This window comes from Apteryx mantelli, chromosome 8, assembly GCF_036417845.1.
Source record: "Apteryx mantelli isolate bAptMan1 chromosome 8, bAptMan1.hap1, whole genome shotgun sequence".
Classification (NCBI taxonomy): domain Eukaryota; kingdom Metazoa; phylum Chordata; class Aves; order Apterygiformes; family Apterygidae; genus Apteryx; species Apteryx mantelli.
This window is the reverse complement of record NC_089985.1, coordinates 1,779,111-1,792,080: the sequence shown is the minus strand read 5'-3', so window position 1 is coordinate 1,792,080 and position 12,970 is coordinate 1,779,111.

Here is a 12,970-nt window from a genome sequence, read left to right as displayed (position 1 = left end):
GTGCCTGATAGGCCGGTGCTGGTGATGTGGGTGCAGTTTGTGGTTGTGATGTCACTTGTGGCTGAGTGCCTGATAGGCCAGTGCTGGTCATGTGGATAGAGTTTGTGGTTGTCAGGTCACTTGTGGCTCAGTGCCTGATAGGCCAGTGCTGGTCCTGTGTGTGCAGTTTGTGGTTGTGATGTCACTTGTGGCTCAGTGCCTGATAGGCCAGTGCTGGTGATGTGGGTGGAGTTTGTGTTTGTGATGTCACTTGTGGCTGAGTGCCTGATAGGCCAGTGCTGGTGATGTGGGTGCAGTTTGTGTTTGTGATGTCACTTGTGGCTCAGTGCCTGATAGGCCAGTGCTGGTCACGTGGGTGCAGTTTGTTGTTGTGATGTCATTTGCGGATCAGTGCCTGATAGGCCAGTGCTGGTCACGTGGGTGGAGTTTGTGTTTGTGATGTCACTTGTGGCTCAGTGCCTGATAGGCCAGTGCTGTTCCTGTGGGTGCAGTTTGTTGTTGTGATGTCATTTGCGGATCAGTGCCTGATAGGCCAGTGCTGGTCACGTGGGTGGAGTTTGTGTTTGTGATGTCACTTGTGGCTCAGTGCCTGATAGGCCCGTGCTGGTGATGTGGGTGGAGTTTGTGTTTGTGATGTCACTTGTGGCTCAGGGCCTGATAGGCCAGGTGTTGTTCACATGGCTGCAGTTTGTGTTTGTGATGTCACTTGTGGCTCAGTGCCTGATAGGCCAGTGCTGGTCCTGTGTGTGCAGTTTGTGGTTTTGATGTCACTTGTGGCTCAGTGCCTGATAGGCCAGTGCTGGTGATGTGGGTGGAGTTTGTGTTTGTGATGTCACTTGTGGCTCAGTGCCTGATAGGCCAGTGCTGGTCACGTGGGTGCCGTTTGTTGTTGTGATGTCATTTGCGGATCAGTGCCTGATAGGCCAGTGCTGGTCACGTGGGTGGAGTTTGTGTTTGTGATGTCACTTGTGGCTCAGTGCCTGATAGGCCAGTGCTGGTCACATGGGTGCAGTTTGTTGTTGTGATGTCATTTGCGGATCAGTGCCTGATAGGCCACTGCTGGTCACGTGGGTGCAGTTTGTGTTTGTGATGTCACTTGTGGCTCAGTGCCTGATAGGCCAGTGCTGTTCATGTGGCTGCAGTTTGTATTTTGATGTCACTTGTGGCTCAGTGCCTGATAGGCCAGTGCTGGTCCTGTGTGTGCAGTTTGTGGTTGTGATGTCACTTGTGGCTCAGTGCCTGATAGGCCAGTGTTGGTCACATGGCTGCAGTTTGTGGTTGTGATGTCACTTGTGGCTCAGTGCCTGATAGGCCAGTGCTGGTCCTGTGTGTGCAGTTTGTGGTTTTGATGTCACTTGTGGCTCAGTGCCTGATAGGCCAGTGCTGGTCATGTGGGTGGAGTTTGTGTTTGTGATGTCACTTGTGGCTCAGTGCCTGATAGGCCAGTGCTGGTGATGTGGGTGGAGTTTGTGTTTGTGATGTCACTTGTGGCTCAGTGCCTGATAGGCCAGTGCTGGTGATGTGGGTGCAGTTTGTTGTTGTGATGTCATTTGCGGATCATTGCCTGATAGGCCAGTGCTGTTCATGTGGGTGCAGTTTGTGGTTGTGATGTCACTTGTGGCTCAGTGCCTGATAGGCCAGTGCTGGTCACGTGGGTGGAGTTTGTGTTTGTGATGTCACTTGTGGCTCAGTGCCTGATAGGCCAGTGCTGTTCATGTGGGTGCAGTTTGTGGTTGTGATGTCACTTGTGGCTCAGTGCCTGATAGGCCAGTGCTGGTGATGTGGGTGGAGTTTGTTGTTGTGATGTCACTTGTGGCTCAGTGCCTGATAGGCCAGTGCTGGTGATGTGGGTGGAGTTTTTGGTTGTGATGTCACTTGTGGCTCAGTGCCTGATAGGCCAGTGCTGGTGATGTGGGTGGAGTTTGTGGTTGTGATGTCATTTGCGGATCAGTGCCTGATAGGCCAGTGCTGTTCATGTGGGTGGAGTTTGTGTTTGTGATGTCACTTGTGGCTCAGTGTCTGATAGGCCAGTGCTGGTCATGTGGGTTCAATTTGAGGTTGTGATGTCACTTGTAGCTCGGTGCCTGATAGGCCAGTGCTGGTGATGTGGGTGCAGTTTGTTGTTGTGAGGTCACTTGTGGCTCAGTGCCTGATGGGACATTGCTGGTCCTGTGGCTGCAGTTTGTGGTTGTGAGGTCACTTGTGGCTCAGTGCCTGATAGGCCAGTGCTGGTCACGTGGGTTCATTTTGTGGTTGTGATGTCGCTTGTGGCTCAGTGCCTGATAGGCCAGTGCTGGTCCTGTGTGTGCAGTTTGTGGTTGTGATGTCACTTGTGGCTCAGTGCCTGAGAGGCCAGTGCTGGTGATGTGGCTGCAGTTTGTGTTTGTGATGTCACTTGTGGCTCAGTGCCTGATAGGCCAGTGCTGATCCTGTGGGTGCAATTTGTGGTTGTGAGGTCACTTGTGGCTCAGTGCCTGATAGGCCAGTGCTGGTCATGTGGGTGGAGTTTGTGTTTGTGATGTCACTTGTGGCTCAGTGCCTGGTAGACCAGTGATTTTCATGTGGCTGCAGTTTTTGTTTGTGATGTCACTTGTGGCTCAGTGCCTGGTAGACCAGTGATTTTCATGTGGCTGCAGTTTTTGTTTGTGATGTCACTTGTGGCTCAGTGCCTGATAGGCCAGTGCTGGTCATGTGGCTGCAGTTTGTGTTTGTGATGTCACTTGTGGCTCAGTGCCTGATGGGACATTGCTGGTCCTGTGGCTGCAGTTTGTGGTTGTGATGTCACTTGTGGCTCAGTGCCTGATAGGCCAGTGCTGGTGATGTGGCTGCAGTTTGTGGTTGTGATGTCACTTGTGGCTCAGTGCCTGATAGGCCAGTGCTGTTCATGTGGGTTCATTTTGTGGCTGTGAGGTCACTTGTGGCTGAGTGCCTAACAGGCCAGTGTTGGTCACATGGCTGCAGTTTGTGGTTGTGATGTCACTTTTGGCTCAGTGCCTGATAGGCCAGTGCTGGTCCTGTGTGTGCAGTTTGTGTTTGTGATGTCACTTGTGGCTCAGTGCCTGATAGGCCAGTGCTGGTCACGTGGGTGCAGTTTGTGACTGTGATGTCATTTGCGGATCAGTGCCTGATAGGCCAGTGCTGGTGATGTGGGTGGAGTTTGTGGTTGTGATGTCATTTGCGGATCAGTGCCTGATAGGCCAGTGCTGGTCACGTGGGTGGAGTTTGTGTTTGTGATGTCACTTGTGGCTCAGTGCCTGATAGGCCAGTGCTGTTCATGTGGGTGCAGTTTGTGATTGTGATGTCACTTGTGGCTCAGTGCCTGATAGGCTGGTGCTGGTCCTGTGTGTGCAGTTTGTGGTTGTGATGTCACTTGTGGCTCAGTGCCTGATAGGCCGGTGCTGGTCCTGTGTGTGCAGTTTGTGGTTGTGATGTCACTTGTGGCTCAGTGACTGATAGGCCAGTGCTGGTGATGTGGGTGGAGTTTGTGTTTATGATGTCACTTGTGGCTCAGTGCCTGATAGGCCAGTGCTGGTGATGTGGGTGGAGTTTGTGTTTGTGATGTCACTTGTGGCTCAGTGCCTGATAGGCCAGTGCTGGTCACGTTGGTGGAGTTTGTGGTTGTGATGTCACTTGTGGCTCAGTGCCTGACAGGCCAGTGCTGTTCCTGTGGGTGCAGTTTGTTGTTGTGATGTCATTTGCGGATCAGTGCCTGATAGGCCAGTGCTGGTCACGTGGGTGGAGTTTGTGTTTGTGATGTCACTTGTGGCTCAGTGCCTGATAGGCCAGTGTTGTTCACATGGCTGCAGTTTGTGTTTGTGATGTCACTTGTGGCTGAGTGCCTGATAGGCCAGTGCTGGTCATGTGGCTGCAGTTTGTGTTTGTGATGTCCCTTGTGGCTGAGTGCCTGATAGGCCAGTGCTGGTCCTGTGTGTGCAGTTTGTGGTTTTGATGTCACTTGTGGCTCAGTGCCTGATAGGCCAGTGCTGGTGATGTGGGTGGAGTTTGTGTTTATGATGTCACTTCTGGCTCAGTGCCTGATAGGCCAGTGCTGGTGATGTGGGTGGAGTTTGTGGTTGTGATGTCACTTGTGGCTCCGTGCCTGATAGGCCAGTGCTGGTGATGTGGGTGCAGTTTGTGTTTGTGATGTCACTTGTGGCTCAGTGCCTGATAGGCCAGTGCTGGTCACGTGGGTGCCGTTTGTTGTTGTGATGTCATTTGCGGATCAGTGCCTGATAGGCCAGTGCTGGTCACGTGGGTGGAGTTTGTGTTTGTGATGTCACTTGTGGCTCAGTGCCTGATAGGCCAGTGCTGTTCATGTGGGTGCAGTTTGTGATTGTGATGTCACTTGTGGCTCAGTGCCTGATAGGCCGGTGCTGGTCATGTGGATAGAGTTTGTGTTTGTGATGTCACTTGTGGCTCAGTGCCTGATAGGCCAGTGCTGGTCACGTGGGTGCAGTTTGTTGTTGTGATGTCATTTGCGGATCAGTGCCTGATAGGCCAGTGCTGGTGATGTGGGTGGAGTTTGTGTTTGTGATGTCACTTGTGGCTGAGTGCCTGATAGGCCAGTGCTGTTCATGTGGCTGCAGTTTGTATTTTGATGTCACTTGTGGCTCAGTGCCTGATAGGCCAGTGCTGGTCCTGTGTGTGCAGTTTGTGGTTGTGATGTCACTTGTGGCTCAGTGCCTGATAGGCCAGTGCTGTTCATGTGGCTGCAGGTTGTGGTTGTGATGTTACTTGTGGCTCAGTGCCTGATAGGCCAATGCTGTTCATGTGGGTGGAGTTTGTGGTTGTGATGTCACTTGTGGCTCAGTGCCTGATAGGCCAGTGTTGGTCACGTGGGTGCAGTTTGTGTTTGTGATGTCACTTGTGGCTCAGTGCCTGATAGGCCAGTGCTGGTCACGTGGGTGCAGTTTGTTGTTGTGATGTCATTTGCGGATCAGTGCCTGATAGGCCAGTGCTGTTCCTGTGGGTGCAGTTTGTTGTTGTGATGTCATTTGCGGATCAGTGCCTGATAGGCCAGTGCTGGTCACGTGGGTGCAGTTTGTGTTTGTGATGTCACTTGTGGCTCAGTGCCTGATAGGCCCGTGCTGGTGATGTGGGTGGAGTTTGTGTTTGTGATGTCACTTGTGGCTCAGGGCCTGATAGGCCAGTGTTGTTCACATGGCTGCAGTTTGTGTTTGTGATGTCACTTGTGGCTGCGTGCCTGATAGGCCAGTGCTGGTCATGTGGGTGGAGTTTGTGTTTGTGATGTCACTTGTGGCTGAGTGCCTGATAGGCCAGTGCTGGTCCTGTGTGTGCAGTTTGTGGTTTTGATGTCACTTGTGGCTCAGTGCCTGATAGGCCAGTGCTGTTCGTGTGGGTGCAGTTTGTGTTTGTGATGTCACTTGTGGCTCAGGGCCTGATAGGCCAGTGTTGGTCACATGGCTGCAGTTTGTGTTTGTGCTGTCACTTGTGGCTGAGTGCCTGATAGGCCAGTGCTGGTGATGTGGGTGGAGTTTGTGGTTGTGATGTCACTTGTGGCTCAGTGCCTGATAGGCCAGTGCTGGTGATGTGGGTGCAGTTTGTGTTTGTGATGTCACTTGTGGCTCAGTGCCTGATAGGCCAGTGCTGTTCATGTGGGTGCAGTTTGTGATTGTGATGTCACTTGTGGCTCAGTGCCTGATAGGCCAGTGCTGGTGTTGTGGGTGGAGTTTGTGTTTGTGATGTCACTTGTGGCTCAGTGCCTGATAGGCCAGTGCTGGTCACGTGGGTGCAGTTTGTTGTTGTGATGTCATTTGCGGATCAGTGCCTGATAGGCCAGTGCTGGTCACGTGGGTGGAGTTTGTGTTTGTGATGTCACTTGTGGCTCAGTGCCTGATAGGCCAGTGCTGGTGATGTGGGTGCAGTTTGTGTTTGTGATGTCACTTGTGGCTGAGTGCCTGATAGGCCAGTGCTGCTCCTGTGGGTGGAGTTTGTGTTTGTGATGTCACTTGTGGCTCAGTGCCTGATAGGCCAGTGCTGGTCACGTGGGTGCAGTTTGTTGTTGTGATGTCATTTGCGGATCAGTGCCTGATAGGCCAGTGCTGGTCACGTGGGTGGAGTTTGTGTTTGTGATGTCACTTGTGGCTCAGGGCCTGATAGGCCAGTGCTGGTGATGTGGGTGGAGTTTGTGGTTGTGATGTCACTTGTGGCTCAGTGCCTGATAGGCCAGTTCTGTTCATGTGTGTGCAGTTTGTGTTTGTGATGTCACTTGTGGCTCAGGGCCTGATAGGCCAGTGTTGGTCACATGGCTGCAGTTTGTGTTTGTGATGTCACTTGTGGCTGAGTGCCTGATAGGCCAGTGCTGATGATGTGGGTGGAGTTTGTGTTTGTGATGTCACTTGTGGCTCAGTGCCTGATAGGCCAGTTCTGGTGATGTGGGTGGAGTTTGTGTTTGTGATGTCACTTGTGGCTCAGTGCCTGATAGGCCAGTGCTGGTCACATGGCTGCAGTTTGTGGTTGTGATGTCACTTGTGGCTCAGCGCCTGATAGGCCAGTGCTGGTGATGTGGGTGGAGTTTGTGGTTGTGATGTCTCTTGTGGCTCAGTGCCTGATAGGCCAGTGCTGGTGATGTGGGTGGAGTTTGTGGTTGTGATGTCATTTGCGGATCAGTGCCTGATAGGCCAGTGCTGGTCACGTGGGTGGAGTTTGTGTTTGTGATGTCACTTGTGGCTCAGTGCCTGATAGGCCAGTGCTGTTCATGTGGGTGCAGTTTGTGATTGTGATGTCACTTGTGGCTCAGTGCCTGATAGGCCGGTGCTGGTGATGTGGGTGCAGTTTGTGGTTGTGATGTCACTTGTGGCTCAGTGCCTGATAGGCCAGTGCTGGTCATGTGGATAGAGTTTGTGGTTGTCAGGTCACTTGTGGCTCAGTGCCTGATAGGCCAGTGCTGGTCACGTGGGTGGAGTTTGTTTGTGATGTCACTTGTGGCTCAGTGCCTGATAGGCCAGTGCTGGTGATGTGGGTGGAGTTTGTGTTTGTGATGTCACTTGTGGCTGAGTGCCTGATAGGCCAGTGCTGGTGATGTGGGTGCAGTTTGTGGTTGTGATGTCACTTGTGGCTCAGTGCCTGATAGGCCAGTGCTGTTCCTGTGGGTGCAGTTTGTTGTTGTGATGTCATTTGCGGATCAGTGCCTGATAGGCCAGTGCTGGTCACGTGGGTGGAGTTTGTGTTTGTGATGTCACTTGTGGCTCAGTGCCTGATAGGCCAGTGCTGTTCCTGTGGGTGCAGTTTGTTGTTGTGATGTCATTTGCGGATCAGTGCCTGATAGGCCAGTGCTGGTCACGTGGGTGGAGTTTGTGTTTGTGATGTCACTTGTGGCTCAGTGCCTGATAGGCCCGTGCTGGTGATGTGGGTGGAGTTTGTGTTTGTGATGTCACTTGTGGCTCAGGGCCTGATAGGCCAGTGTTGTTCACATGGCTGCAGTTTGTGTTTGTGATGTCACTTGTGGCTGAGTGCCTGATAGGCCAGTGCTGGTCCTGTGTGTGCAGTTTGTGGTTTTGATGTCACTTGTGGCTCAGTGCCTGATAGGCCAGTGCTGGTGATGTGGGTGGAGTTTGTGTTTGTGATGTCACTTGTGGCTGAGTGCCTGATAGGCCAGTGCTGGTCACGTGGGTGCCGTTTGTTGTTGTGATGTCATTTGCGGATCAGTGCCTGATAGGCCAGTGCTGGTCACGTGGGTGGAGTTTGTGTTTGTGATGTCACTTGTGGCTCAGTGCCTGATAGGCCAGTGCTGTTCATGTGGGTGCAGTTTGTGATTGTGATGTCACTTGTGGCTCAGTGCCTGATAGGCCGGTGCTGGTCATGTGGATAGAGTTTGTGGTTGTGATGTCACTTGTGGCTCAGTGCCTGATAGGCCAATGCTGGTCACGTGGGTGCAGTTTGTTGTTGTGATGTCATTTGCGGATCAGTGCCTGATAGGCCACTGCTGGTCATGTGGGTGCAGTTTGTGTTTGTGATGTCACTTGTGGCTCAGTGCCTGATAGGCCAGTGCTGTTCATGTGGCTGCAGTTTGTATTTTGATGTCACTTGTGGCTCAGTGCCTGATAGGCCAGTGCTGGTCCTGTGTGTGCAGTTTGTGGTTGTGATGTCACTTGTGGCTCAGTGCCTGATAGGCCAGTGTTGGTCACATGGCTGCAGTTTGTGGTTGTGATGTCACTTGTGGCTCAGTGCCTGATAGGCCAGTGCTGGTCCTGTGTGTGCAGTTTGTGGTTTTGATGTCACTTGTGGCTGAGTGCCTGATAGGCCAGTGCTGATCATGTGGGTGGAGTTTGTGTTTGTGATGTCACTTGTGGCTCCGTGCCTGATAGGCCAGTGCTGGTTTTGTGGGTGGAGTTTGTGTTTGTGATGTCACTTGTGGCTCAGTGCCTGATAGGCCAGTGCTGGTGATGTGGGTGCAGTTTGTTGTTGTGATGTCATTTGCGGATCAGTGCCTGATAGGCCAGTGCTGTTCATGTGGGTGCAGTTTGTGGTTGTGATGTTACTTGTGGCTGAGTGCCTGATAGGCCAGTGCTGGTCATGTGGCTGCAGTTTGTGTTTGTGATGTCACTTGTGGCTGAATGCCTGATAGGCCAGTGCTGGTCCTGTGTGTGCAGTTTGTGGTTGTGATGTCACTTGTGGCTCAGTGCCTGATAGGCCAGTGCTGTTCGTGTGGGTGCAGTTTGTGTTTGTGATGTCACTTGTGGCTCAGGGCCTGATAGGCCAGTGTTGGTCACATGGCTGCAGTTTGTGTTTGTGCTGTCACTTGTGGCTGAGTGCCTGATAGGCCAGTGCTGGTGATGTGGCTGCAGTTTGTGGTTGTGATGTCACTTGTGGCTCAGTGCCTGATAGGCCAGTGCTGTTCATGTGGGTGCAGTTTGTGATTGTGATGTCACTTGTGGCTCAGTGCCTGATAGGCCAGTGCTGGTGTTGTGGGTGGAGTTTGTGTTTGTGATGTCACTTGTGGCTCAGTGCCTGATAGGCCAGTGCTGGTCACGTGGGTGCAGTTTGTTGTTGTGATGTCATTTGCGGATCAGTGCCTGATAGGCCAGTGCTGGTCACGTGGGTGCAGTTTGTGTTTGTGATGTCACTTGTGGCTCAGTGCCTGATAGGCCAGTGCTCGTGATGTGGCTGCAGTTTGTATTTTGATGTCACTTGTGGCTCAGTGCCTGATAGGCCAGTGCTGGTCCTGTGTGTGCAGTTTGTGGTTGTGATGTCACTTGTGGCTCAGTGCCTGATAGGCCAGTGCTGGTGATGTGGGTGGAGTTTGTGTTTGTGATGTCACTTGTGGCTGAGTGCCTGATAGGCCAGTGCTGGTGATGTGGGTGCAGTTTGTGTTTGTGATGTCACTTGTGGCTCAGTGCCTGATAGGCCAGTGCTGTTCCTGTGGGTGCAGTTTGTTGTTGTCATGTCATTTGCGGATCAGTGCCTGATAGGCCAGTGCTGGTCACGTGGGTGGAGTTTGTGTTTGTGATGTCACTTGTGGCTCAGTGCCTGATAGGCCAGTGCTGTTCCTGTGGGTGCAGTTTGTTGTTGTGATGTCATTTGCGGATCAGTGCCTGATAGGCCAGTGCTGGTCACGTGGGTGGAGTTTGTGTTTGTGATGTCACTTGTGGCTCAGGGCCTGATAGGCCAGTGTTGTTCACATGGCTGCAGTTTGTGTTTGTGATGTCACTTGTGGCTGAGTGCCTGATAGGCCAGTGCTGGTCCTGTGTGTGCAGTTTGTGGTTTTGATGTCACTTGTGGCTCAGTGCCTGATAGGCCAGTGCTGGTGATGTGGGTGGAGTTTGTGTTTGTGATGTCACTTGTGGCTGAGTGCCTGATAGGCCAGTGCTGGTCACGTGGGTGCCGTTTGTTGTTGTGATGTCATTTGCGGATCAGTGCCTGATAGGCCAGTGCTGGTCACGTGGGTGGAGTTTGTGTTTGTGATGTCACTTGTGGCTCAGTGCCTGATAGGCCAGTGCTGTTCATGTGGGTGCAGTTTGTGATTGTGATGTCACTTGTGGCTCAGTGCCTGATAGGCCGGTGCTGGTCATGTGGATAGAGTTTGTGGTTGTGATGTCACTTGTGGCTCAGTGCCTGATAGGCCAATGCTGGTCACGTGGGTGCAGTTTGTTGTTGTGATGTCATTTGCGGATCAGTGCCTGATAGGCCACTGCTGGTCATGTGGGTGCAGTTTGTGTTTGTGATGTCACTTGTGGCTCAGTGCCTGATAGGCCAGTGCTGTTCATGTGGCTGCAGTTTGTATTTTGATGTCACTTGTGGCTCAGTGCCTGATAGGCCAGTGCTGGTCCTGTGTGTGCAGTTTGTGGTTGTGATGTCACTTGTGGCTCAGTGCCTGATAGGCCAGTGTTGGTCACATGGCTGCAGTTTGTGGTTGTGATGTCACTTGTGGCTCAGTGCCTGATAGGCCAGTGTTGTTCACATGGCTGCAGTTTGTGTTTGTGATGTCACTTGTGGCTCAGTGCCTGATAGGCCAGTGCTGGTCCTGTGTGTGCAGTTTGTGGTTTTGATGTCACTTGTGGCTCAGTGCCTGATAGGCCAGTGCTGGTCATGTGGGTGGAGTTTGTGTTTGTGATGTCACTTGTGGCTCAGTGCCTGATAGGCCAGTGCTGGTTTTGTGGGTGGAGTTTGTGTTTGTGATGTCACTTGTGGCTCAGTGCCTGATAGGCCAGTGCTGGTGATGTGGGTGCAGTTTGTTGTTGTGATGTCATTTGCGGATCAGTGCCTGATAGGCCAGTGCTGGTGATGTGGGTGCAGTTTGTGGTTGTGATGTTACTTGTGGCTCAGTGCCTGATAGGCCAGTGCTGGTCATGTGGGTGCAGTTTGTGGTTGTGATGTCACTTGTGGCTCAGTGCCTGACAGGCCAGTGCTGGTCACGTGGGTGGAGTTTGTGTTTGTGATGTCACTTGTGGCTCAGTGCCTGATAGGCCAGTGCTGTTCATGTGGGTGCAGTTTGTGGTTGTGATGTCACTTGTGGCTCAGTGCCTGATAGGCCAGTGCTGGTGATGTGGGTGGAGTTTGTTGTTGTGATGTCACTTGTGGCTCAGTGCCTGATAGGCCAGTGCTGGTGATGTGGGTGGAGTTTTTGGTTGTGATGTCACTTGTGGCTCAGTGCCTGATAGGCCAATGCTGTTCATGTGGGTGCAGTTTGTGGTTGTGATGTCATTTGCGGATCAGTGCCTGATAGGCCAGTGCTGGTCACGTGGGTGGAGTTTGTGTTTGTGATGTCACTTGTGGCTCAGTGCCTGATAGGCCAGTGCTGGTCATGTGGGTTCAGTTTGAGGTTGTGATGTCACTTTTAGCTCGGTGCCTGATAGGCCAGTGCTGGTGATGTGGGTGCAGTTTGTTGTTGTGAGGTCACTTGTGGCTCAGTGCCTGATGGGACATTGCTGGTCCTGTGGCTGCAGTTTGTGGTTGTGAGGTCACTTGTGGCTCAGTGCCTGATAGGCCAGTGCTGGTCCTGTGTGTGCAGTTTGTGGTTGTGATGTCACTTGTGGCTAAGTGCCTGATAGGCCGGTGCTGGTCCTGTGTGTGCAGTTTGTGGTTGTGATGTCACTTGTGGCTCAGTGCCTGATAGGCCAGTGTTGTTCACATGGCTGCAGTTTGTGGTTGTGATGTCACTTGTGGCTCAGTGCCTGATAGGCCAGTGTTGTTCACATGGCTGCAGTTTGTGGTTGTGATGTCACTTGTGGCTCAGTGCCTGATAGGCCAGTGCTGGTCCTGTGTGTGCAGTTTGTGGTTTTGATGTCACTTGTGGCTCAGTGCCTGATAGGCCAGTGCTGTTCATGTGGGTGCAGTTTGTGGTTGTGATGTTACTTGTGGCTCAGTGCCTGATAGGCCAGTGCTGGTCATGTGGGTGCAGTTTGTGGTTGTGATGTCACTTGTGGCTCAGTGCCTGATAGGCCAGTGCTGGTCACGTGGGTGGAGTTTGTGTTTGTGATGTCACTTGTGGCTCAGTGCCTGATAGGCCAGTGCTGGTGATGTGGGTGCAGTTTGTGGTTGTGATGTCACTTGTGGCTCAGTGCCTGATAGGCCAGTGCTGGTCCTGTGGCTGCAGTTTGTGGTTGTGATGTCACTTGTGGCTCAGTGCCTGATAGGCCAGTTCTGTTCATGTGGGTGCAGTTTGTGTTTGTGATGTCACTTGTGGCTCAGGGCCTGATAGGCCAGTGTTGGTCACATGGCTGCAGTTTGTGTTTGTGATGTCACTTGTGGCTCAGTGCCTGATAGGCCAGTGCTGGTGATGTGGCTGCAGTTTGTGTTTGTGATGTCACTTGTGGCTCAGTGCCTGATAGGCCAGTTCTGGTGATGTGGGTGCAGTTTGTGTTTGTGATGTCACTTGTGGCTCAGTGCCTGATAGGCCGGTGCTGGTGATGTGGCTGCAGTTTGTGTTTGTGATGTCACTTGTGGCTCAGTGCCTGATAGGCCAGTGCTGGTCACATGGCTGCAGTTTGTGGTTGTGATGTCACTTGTGGCTCAGGGCCTGATAGGCCAGTGCTGGTCCTGTGGGTGCAGTTTGTGGTTGTGATGTCACTTGTGGCTCAGTGCCTGATAGGCCAGTGCTGGTGATGTGGGTGGAGTTTGTGTTTGTGATGTCATTTGCGGATCAGTGCCTGATAGGCCAGTGCTGGTCACGTGGGTGGAGTTTGTGTTTGTGATGTCACTTGTGGCTCAGTGCCTGATAGGCCAGTGCTGTTCATGTGGGTGCAGTTTGTGATTGTGATGTTACTTGTGGCTCAGTGCCTGATAGGCCAGTGCTGGTGATGTGGGTGCAGTTTGTGGTTGTGATGTCACTTGTGGCTCAGTGCCTGATAGGCCAGTGCTGTTCATGTGGGTGCAGTTTGTGGTTGTGATGTCACTTGTGGCTCAGTGCCTGATAGGCCAGTGCTGTTCATGTGGGTGCAGTTTGTGTTTGTGATGTCACTTGTGGCTCAGGGCCTGATAGGCCAGTGCTGGTGATGTGGGTGGAGTTTGT